Consider the following 10,716-nt stretch of genomic DNA (forward strand, 5'->3'; position numbering starts at 1 on the left):
TGATATTGTGCATTCAGAAGAATCTAGCTATCTAGCCAGGAAGCTGCTTCTGTCTTGCTATTGGTGCATTTGCTTCATGTAGCAGACATGTGTGCATGGGACTCACATGTGCATCACATATTTCTTTCTAATTCTACTCAACATTAAAGAGTATTGTCATTCAAGTTGAGGGCAAGACCATTGTGATGTAGAAAATGTGAAAAAGTAAAGTTCTCAAACATTTTCTCTTACTTATTTTTAGTGACTGTGATTCACCATATTTTTTATCTTTATTTAATTTTAATATCCAGTGGAAGAAGACACAGAATAAAGTTCACAATCAGGAAGAAAATCTATATCCACAGCCAGTGATCAGCCTTTGCACTCTCTGGAGAGACAAATGAATGGGAACCAAGAGAAAGGGGACAATAACTGAAAAAGAGAAAGGAAAAAAGATAAAATGAAACCCAAGAAGAGAATGCTGAAGGGTTTGGGAGGCACGTTCAGGTCTTTACCACTATATACCAGAGCATCCTTAATTATACAGTCATGCACTTGACAACAGGGATACCTCTGAGAAATGCATCTTAGGTGGTTTCATCATTGTGCACACATCTTGGAACCTACATGGTATAGCCTACTATGTGCTTGGCTATTTAGTACATGCATTATATAAGTGATCTGTGGTTTACCAAAATGTTAGGTGGCACATGACTCTATATTACTGTGAGATTTAAATAAAAAACACAAGAATCACCGATTTGAAAACAGTATCTTTGGAGACAATAAAAATTCTTTTATTATTTTCAGTCTTAGCTACTGCACTTGTACTTTTATCAGAATTTTGCTTTAGTTACTTCAACATCCTTCAAACTGATATCTTGCCAAACATGTAGCTAACCCTAGGGAGGAAAGAGGGAGTCTTGTGTATCCTTACTCTATATAACAGGACGAGGTCCATGGAAACAAAGGGCTATTAAAGTACTGTTTTTTTTTTTCTTTTTTTGTGTTGCAACAGTGGATCTTTATCTATATTTAACCCAGAGTTCAAGTTGTGGTAGCATTTAAAAGTCCATTAATAACAAGTCTAATAAAAAATATGTTACACTAGATCTTCAATTAAGCTGTGTTGATTAATTTAATATTTATTACTTTAATCTGCAAAGATTGATTAAATGTTATCTCTGTGAATTTCTTGACAGTTTTCTTTGCGTTCCTAAATTATACCCTAGGATTACTTAGCACATCATTTTTTACAAATCATTGCTGGTACAATATAAGTGACAAGTTGTTTAGAAGTTTCACTGAAATAAAATGTTCACCTAAGTTGATTTATAATATTCAGGTATTTAAAGTTAAATATAAAAATTGCCTGATTGTTCCATAAATTAAAGTTCTAAACATCAAGATGATGATGGTTTAAAATTCAAATCATAAAAACAATTTAAAAATCAAATCATATAGAACAGTCTCTTGACTTTTCAAAAAGTAATTACTCTATGTTATGAATCCCTTCCTTTTAACTTGTTTTTAATTGCAGAATGTGAAGAAGAGTTTTATTTTCGTGGACTTAGGATCCTCATGTTGACCTCAATAACTCGGGGTGTTACAAGTATGTCATATCTGAAAACTTGAGGAATCAGGACTCAGCCAGATTGTCACAGAGCACAACAGATGTGTTCTGTAAATGTGATGAAGACCAACGCATGTAAGAAGGAAATTGTAGGTTAATATTAACATAAAGTATGGCCTGTTCACAGTATTATCTTTGATTTAAAATAGGATTTATTTCTCCAATCATTCAGAGCAATGAGATCTTCATTATTTTCATTAGACTTTTTCTTATTTGTATACTACTCTTTGTAAATCCTTCTTCAGTCAAATCATCATTCTTCATTGTATTCTGTGTCCAAACATATTCACGGAACAAAATAGCTCTTACTGCCTTTTGTTTTAGCTCCTCTATTAGCCAGGGGGCTCTTCTTTCCATATATACAATCTGACACCTCAGACACTGGCACTTACACAATGCACAAGACACAGGCTGCTGTCCACCTATTAAAATTTAAGGAATTTGTGCTAGTGTCATCTTTAAATTAGAGAATAATAGTTGGAAGAAACTTCCTAAAAGAATGCAGCACAGTTGCATTTCTAGGGCTCTCCTGAAGGTATATTGAAAAGTAATAGCTTGTTAGTTTCATTCATCAACCAATATTTATCTGATAGATATAAGGGTTTGGACTTGTTATGATATAATTGGTAAAAAAAATTTCTAGTCTTCTGGGATTACCTTAATTATAAATCATTTATGTCTACAATTTGCAACTTCAATGGTTGACTTACAATTTGGGTCCAGAAGAGTACATTTTGAGCAAAATGTATATTGTTTTAAAGGAACCATGAAACTTCATGGCCTTTTTTTTCTTAAATGGCTTGTAGAACATTATATAAAGTTTTCTCCAGATCCAAATCCACAGACTTCACCTATAATCTATAAGGAAAGCCATGCTTGTAGTAGAAAAAAATTGACCTATTTATAATTTCAAAAACCTGCTTACTCTTGAAAACCAAATTATATATTCTTGGGCAGGGGCTGAAGTTTCTTTCATTTTTTTCTTTCTGTTTTTTAATTAGGCTAATATTCTTCCAGTACTTGAGAATGTCTAGTAAGAAAATCATAGATACCTAAACTTCCCTGGATACCTGAAAAAATTTGTTTGCTAAAGTCATTCCACATATTTTTATTTATGAGAGTAGTTTTTATAAATTTTGAAAATAATTATTAAACCTTACTATTATTAAAATTAAGTAGATCATACAAAACTCAGTAATAATTAATACTCAAAAGTAATCCCTTCCTAATTAATTTTACCATACTATAATCCCAGGTTCTGAGATCATCTATACTGTTTAAATTTTGAATTAATATAAACATTCAGAATTAATATACAGATTTACATAATATTGACTGCTAGAATTTGTAATGAGATGGCAACAAATCTGTAGATAATTTTGGGTAGAACTAACATTTTATAATATTCAATATTCTTTCATGAGACTGGGTCTCATTCCAGCAGATGCAGCACCATATCTGGCATGATGGAAATGAGAGGAAAGTGGTAGCCAGGAGAAGGGCATTCTGGAAATAGAAGATTCAAAGTTCCAAAGGAATATAGAGAGGGGACATCCAACAGGAAAGTTAATGAAGGGCCAGTTGTCACTGGGCTGCTTGTTTGTGGGGTCACAATGAAGGCAACAGTAATCACATAAATCTGATAAGAGGCAATGAAGTAAGCCCAGACATTTCTCTGATTCTTTTGGAAGCTGAGGGTTGCTGGAGCTGATGAGGTCAGGCGGGCTGATCTCCATGGAGTGGCAGTTCTGGGATGTATGAGAGGACGTGTTTGCCATGGTGAAGGAAGTGAAGAAGTGCTGCTTTTTGGTGTTCTTCTTGGTGTTGAAGTGGTTTGGGGCAGTGCTGCTCTGGAATGCTGCTGAGGTATATTCTTTAGTATCAACTCCTGGCATGGAAGGATTACCCCATTTTGTCAGCTGCTTAGCAGCAAAGTTAAACTCAATGTAGGAAATCAGAAATATTTCAGTTTTTTCTGCCAACATTCCTCCAGCACACCTTTCATTCACTCTTTGTATCACGGTCAGAACAAATAATAACGGTGGTTATTATTTGCTGATTTTTTTGTCTTGCACTTCAAAGTCATAAAGTGATTTTCACTGAGGTAGGGGCTGAGACGATGGTTTAATAATTTGAACCAAATTGCTTCAGAAAAAAAGCCATGGATCCCATTGACATATCCTGTGGAGCCAGTTTTTAACAATGTGTCGCCAAAAAATGATGATGCCACATTTGCTGAATTTAAGTCTCCAGGCTCTTGTTTTCATAGTTATGAAATGCTTTAAGAAATGGTAACAGGTATACCCTTCACTGGGGCCTCCAGGATTGCACCCAAGGCTGCCATCTACACTGGGAGCTCTACAGATTTTTGCATTACAGTTAGTGAAAGTGCTGCCCTAACCATTAATACATTTGTGCAATTAGTCCTACTGCACCCACTGGCTAGGTTTCCAAAGTGTCTGCTTAATGCCATTCAGAAGCCTGACCAGCAGAATGTTTCTTGGAAGCTCATCTTGGGAGTCAACCGTTATGCTCCACTCGGGACAACTGAGGGAACTTATCACAGCAAACATGCTTTGCAAAACCTGTGGTGACAAGGCAAGACTTTTGCAGAAGCATCCAGGACACTCCAAAATACCCAAGCAGGCAAATTCATTCATTTTTATATACTTTAATGAGAAAAGGCCTCAGAAATGTTCATAGTTGTGTGCAGCTCTTAAAATGATTCATGTGACATCCATTTCAGACTTTGCTCTTGCACGTTGCCTTCTCCACCTTGTTCTTGGTCCCTGCAATTGTGGCCATGGCCAAAGCAGATTCCACCCAGACATCCCTGCTGCTCCCTATTTCTCTAAAGCAGGCCCGGTGGCCCCTGGCAACTCCTCTCTGCTCCTCCCCCTCTCTGCATAGACACATTACACAGGTGTCATTGCTTCCCACTTAAGCAGCCTTAAATGTTATTTTTTAAATCAACAGAATTCTTGGTGGGATAGAAACCAATACGTGAGAGATGGAATAGTCCAAATTTCTATCCTGTCTAGAATATTTTGTGACTGTTACTTTGAAAAAGTTACCTAACTTCTCTGCTTTCTTTTTTTTTTCTGGTAGTAGTAATAGTCCCTGTTGTAGGGAACCACAGGAACTACAGACAAAGCTCCAATGCAGTGTGTGCCAAGATACACACTCCAGATGTGGCATCACTTGTTACCCTGAGTTTAAAAATGGATAAAAAAAGAGCAGTAATGACAGTGTCATGTGGTGATGGGCAACTGACAATTACCTTCACTCTTTATCTGAAGCAGATGAAGGATAGAAACCAAGATAGATGGGGCTTGAAACTAGTGACATATTTACACCTCTCACTCTTTCATTGCAGAATGTCCTCCAGGACCTGTACATCAACACCTTTGGACTGGAGCAATTCCTCTTGTTGCATACCCTGCAGGCGATCCTGACTAACATGATGGAGAAGTTGGAAGGGGCAAGTACACTTTAGCCTGGAGTATTTTACTGTGCTCAGCTGCTATGAGGTGGTGGCTCTTACAAGTATTGGAAATCATGTTTTTGGATAAATCAATGACTTTCACTTGTGACTCCCTTGGCATTGACCTTCTGCTTTACCTAACATCCCATCATATCTTGAACTTGACAAAACAAATCCAAGCACAATGTGATCTGTGTGGCTGCCTGTTGGGCTCATGGAAACAGCATTTCTTGGGCATCTGTGTGACTCCCTGTGTCTTCAGAGCTCTGACTCATCTTATTTTGACCAGTTGTTTTGTGCCTGGCTCTTTGTTATTGACCATTATTTATTGTCAAATACCTTTAACTGTGGGGCTGTGTTCTAAGCTGTTGTTTAGCGAGTAAAATTTGATGGCACTGTTACGTACTTTAGGTAATGAAATCACAGTTATATGGATTTAGTGAATTGTAAATTTGCATATAGCTAATCATTTTCTTTTCAGAATTAAGACTTTTATTTCTGTCTTCAAATGCAGATATTTTCCTTCAAAAATATATATGGTGATTTTAATTAATTTCCTTGTGACAAGCTCTTACTGACTGCATAGTACCCATTTGTAACCAATTCATAAAAATTAAAGTTAAGCAGAAAGATAAATGGTCACAATTTAGGGTATTCTCTATAATTTTAGGGGCATTTGAAGTGCTTCATTGTTGTGTAGTTTAATAAACCCAAGTATTTCCAAAAATAGAACCAAGATTTTTCTTTGTCATTAATGAATTATTTATACCTTTTATGTTTGAATCATTATTATTGTTGGGATGAGTAAAGAGATTAATAATACATGGTCCCAAAGAAATGAGTGTTTGTATGGTAACATATAGTTTTGCACCATCCACCAGCAAATCTTGTATCTCTATAGTTTAAAAAATTGTAGTATCATAGCTTAGAACTATATTGAGGCTGTGTATGTATTCTACATTAAATTTTAACATACATAATTTGATGAAACTTACTATAGGAAAGAGATGCATTTCATGGAGCTGGATTTTACTTTCAGCTGTGGTATTTTTAGGTAGAAAACTCTGTCAAATAGCTCAAGGGAAGAGTGCTTAAAATTTTTTGGGGGGGAAGTTTCTTATTTAAGAAGCAGTTTTTACAATGCCCAGGATTGATATTCAAAATATTGTACAACTGGTTTGGCATAAGTACCGGTGAATCAGAGTGGCTTTCAGCCACAGAGCTGGAGGTTGGAGTGATCTGAATGATTTTTGGGGGGTCTTGGAGGACCCCTAGGGTGATCCAGTAATGTTACCAAGAGGAATAGTTTTTTTTTTCCACTTTAACAATCATTTTAATTATGAGAGCATTTACTGGTTATATTTGATCCATGGATGTTTTTGGGACTCATAGAAATCATATTTCAGACTCCCTGGATGGCCATAGCATCTCTTCTTGAGTCTTCTGATGTCTCCTTTAAACTCCTTATGGTATTATGATGGTGAATCCTTTTGTTAAGCAAATTGACATCTCCGTTTTTCAAGCAAATTGACATCTCTGTTATATATCTCTACTGTGTATAGTAAGTAATACACAGTAGATTCTCTGGAATAAAGATTCTCATTTCCTAGGGTAATGTGTCAGAAAGGAAACACTAGTCTTTTTATTTGGTTGTAGTGGAGGGTACCAGGGATTGAACTCAATTCCACTTGACCGCTGAGCCTCATCCTTAGTCCTTGTTTGTATTTTATTAAGAGACAAGGTCTCACTGAGTTGCTCAGCACTTCGCTTTTTGCTGAAGCTGTCTTTGAACTCATGATCCTCCTCTCTCAGCCTCCTGAGCCACTGGGATTACATGGCATGCACAACCACACCCTGTTCTGCAGTTTCTAATTATAGGATACTACTGATTTTCTACAACACATTGCTTGCATCTTACAAAGAAATTTTTTTGAGTACTAGAATTTAGTAGGAAATTATATTACAAGTTATAGAAATTGCATGGATAGCTTTTTCCTGAAATCTGGAAATGTTCAAGAAACATGTGGGGGTACTGCAACTGTCATCATCATCTCTGGTGATCTGAGGAATGATGATGTGAATGGTGCAAAACTTTCTCTCATTTAAAATAAGGGGTAAGACCAGGTGCCCATGTCTCAGAGTGAAAAGTCTCATAGGTAATTTCCCCAGACTTCATCTATAGCTAGTGTGGTTCTGTATCTTATTACTATTTGATATGTTATCATAGTTTCTTTACCATTTGAAAATCATATAAGCCTTCAAAAAATGATTTTTAAGAATTCTCACTTTTTTTCTTTATATTAAGAAATGGGAAAAGGGCGAGAATGGGAAAGAATGGAACAGAACAGCATTTGATGTCTGTTCTGTTTGTCCCTTTAATGATGGGAATAACTCTCTTATAGTGATTATTATTATTATTATTATTATTATTGTTGTTGTTGTTGTTGTCGTTGTTGTTATAAAAGTGTTATTGATCTGCATGTTTAGATGAGGAAAATGCTCAGGAAGTTCACTTGAGACTAGGTACCTTTATACAGATGCTGTAGATACAAGCAAGCTACTCTCATTTAGTGACTTTCACATCCAAATAAAAAAAGCTCTGGCAAGTAAAGAGGAATCTGCAGCCTTGTTTTTGTGTGTATTACTTGATGGCTAGCTGTTTCTATTTTGTTTGCAACTGAATACAACTGGTTTGAGTTCCAGAAGTTTTGCTTTTTATTAGTGTGCCTTAACCAGTAATCTCTCTGAAACTTAGAATGATTGCTGTTGCTTGTTTGGTGGTGCTTTAGGGTATCAGGGATTGAACTCAATGTCACCTTTAATATTGAACTCAATATCACCCTTGGTAAATTGCTACACCTCTCCCCTGACTTGTGACTTCTCGTATGTCCATTAAGTATGAAGGAAAAACATGACTTTCCTAATTAATGCAACTACTTCTAAAGAATAGATCTGTTTGCTCTAAATGCAATGATTCAGCTGTGGAGTGTAAATTTTTAATGTTTAATGAAATACTCCCTGTATTCTTGTCAAGGATACAGGGAGTAAGAAGAATTAATGTTAAGAAGAGATTAATTCTTCTTACTCCCTGTATCCTTGACAAGAAGAAGAAGAATTAATGTTAAGAAGACAGATTAGTACTTAGTACTGGACGACTTGTTCTTCTTCCTGTGCACAATAGATTGTGTTCTTATTATTTTTTGATTAAAATTAATAGCCTCTCTTTTTCAAATTAACCATTTGCTGTAACCGTGGAACTGGTTCTAGTCAGTAAGTCCAGAAAGAATAGTCAAGGTATAGGCCAATAGTCTGGGACATTTCTAACTTTTATTAAAAGTTAACTAAACAGAAACAGCTCAAAGCAAAATACGAACTGAGAGGAAAAATGCTTGCTTTTCCATAAGCCAAGATACATTCTTCTATTCTAATTGTAGCTATGTAAGACTTAGTTTCTTTGAATAATGATTCCTGTTTTATAACCACAAAGTATTGTGAGCCTGCCAAAATAAAAAGAATATATGATTAACTTCACAAGTAAAGATTGGGATTCAGCACCTTCACTTCGGTGTCTGTGTTGTTTCTCCACACCCTTTCACCAACTCCTTACCATCCCTTCGTCTCCTGAGACCCCCTTTTGGAACTGAACTCTGACATCTGGTGCACCCCAAAAAGGAATGATCAGTAATCTGTAAGTCTGATGCATTTATTTCATTGAAAAGTTTTCAGGTAAGGATAGGATTCTTTCCTAGAGTGCTGCAGACCCATTAATTTACTAAGTAAGTAAAGGGTAAGTCATCAGAGAACTTATTTTGAGAAGTTATGGGCCATAATGAGTCTAAAGAAAGAGGACTCTTTATTGATATAGCTAAGCATATGCTCCATGAACAGGGCATTTCAGTTTCTTCTAAGCAATTAGGACATTTTTTTTTTTTCATTTTAATCACGAGTTCTCTCCTTGGTTCCCTGAGAAAGGAACCTTAAATTTAGAAACATGGAAAAAATAGGTAAAAAGACAAAGATCTACTATGATGATCATGGGCCAGAAAAGATTCCAGTTAATGCTTTTGCAATATGGAATGTTTTTAAGGATGCTTTGGTCAATCCCTGAGACAGTTTGTTTGGCATGTGAAGTAACCGAGTCAGAACAAACCCCCTTAATTGGGGCTGCTGCTACGTCTAGAGATTATAAAACTATATCCCCTCAACATTCTCATTCTGATGATGAACAAGGGGATGAAGAGGAGGATGAACAACTTTCTCCTCAAGATCAGGAGGACTTAGAGGATATGTGGAAGTAACGTTATACTTAATGAAAGATTTTAATTGATTTAAAGCCTTGCTTGGCATTGATTATAATAAAAATCAGCCCATTTTTTCATAAATTAGAATAACCAGAGCATATTAAGTGTAAACAAGAAAACATGACTCTCATGTAAACAGGAAATTTCAAATATAAGAAATGTTCAGTTCTCAGGATAACTTTTAGGAATTATGAACCACCACTTAAGTTCACTTGACCCCCTTTGTCCCTTATGTCCTTTATTTTAAGCCCATTTTCATAAACTTAAGAATTGTATTCTACTGTGGGTTATGTCCCCTTTTTATATTTTTTATAAACGTGGCATGTCATTAGGGTACAATGTGTTCATTCAAGCCAGGAGTGTTTGGTAGGAGTATGAGTAATTCTATGGGTTAAAATTATATCCCAATAATTAGCAAATTGTGCAAAATAACAGAATATATTTGCAGGGATGTTATCTGTTTTTAAATTAGTATGCTTGCCCATAGTGGCAAAGCAGAGAAATAAATGAGAATTTTTTTTAAACAGGTAAATCTTTAGATCAATTTGCAGTAACCCAAATAAACCCAGAATGAAATCAGTAGAAATATGAAGAAAGGAATAAGGATGAAAAAGAGGAAAATGTATTTATATCCTAAGAGTAAATAAATTTACTCTTAGGATATAAATACATGTTTATATGTGTAAACATTCTAATACACTTAGGCAAAGTGTATTAGATTGTAGTCCTTTTGTTTTTACAGATTCCCACATAGGGACCCAGTAGGGTATACAGTGAGAACAGTTATTGACACTGGCCTGAGCTTTTGGAAAGAAATGGAAAACAACTTCATTCATGAGAAGAAAGTCCATAAGTTTTTGATGAGAAAATTCATGAGTTTTATAGCATCTGACAATAAAAGATTTGGGACCTCACAGCTGCATCTGTGTTGGCGTTATTCTCTGTCAGAGGTCCAGGAATCTTGGTGTGACTGTGCATATGAGCAAGGAAGATGGGAGACTTTTGATGCTGTGAAAGAGTCTGAAGGGTTAAAAAAAAAGAGATAGTAAATTGAAATTCAAATGAGGGGATAACACAGCTACAGAAATATGAGGAACAAGTTTAGCTATATATTTAGAATCTCTGGTAATATTTAAAGTCGTAGAAAATAATCTCAGTGCCATGATAATGGAGGTTGATTCAGCTTGCTGTGGAGACATTTGAGGAAGGGTACTGTTGTTTCTTTAACAACTGAACAAAAAGGGAGAAAGTAGTTGTGTGTCAGTTGTAATTTCTTATTTCTTCATTTAAGAAATCATAGATTACTCTCAATTATGTTA

General features: G+C 35.6%; 1 pseudogene; it reads right to left on the minus strand.

The window, feature by feature from the left end:
- Window positions 1-3,044: 3,044 nt before the first annotated feature.
- On the minus strand, window positions 3,045-3,879 carry LOC143640446 (E3 ubiquitin-protein ligase SH3RF1 pseudogene; annotated as a pseudogene).
- Between the last annotated feature and the right edge of the window lie 6,837 nt (window positions 3,880-10,716).

The sequence above is a fragment of the Callospermophilus lateralis genome, unplaced genomic scaffold (assembly GCF_048772815.1).
Source record: "Callospermophilus lateralis isolate mCalLat2 unplaced genomic scaffold, mCalLat2.hap1 Scaffold_2745, whole genome shotgun sequence".
NCBI classification, from domain to species: domain Eukaryota; kingdom Metazoa; phylum Chordata; class Mammalia; order Rodentia; family Sciuridae; genus Callospermophilus; species Callospermophilus lateralis.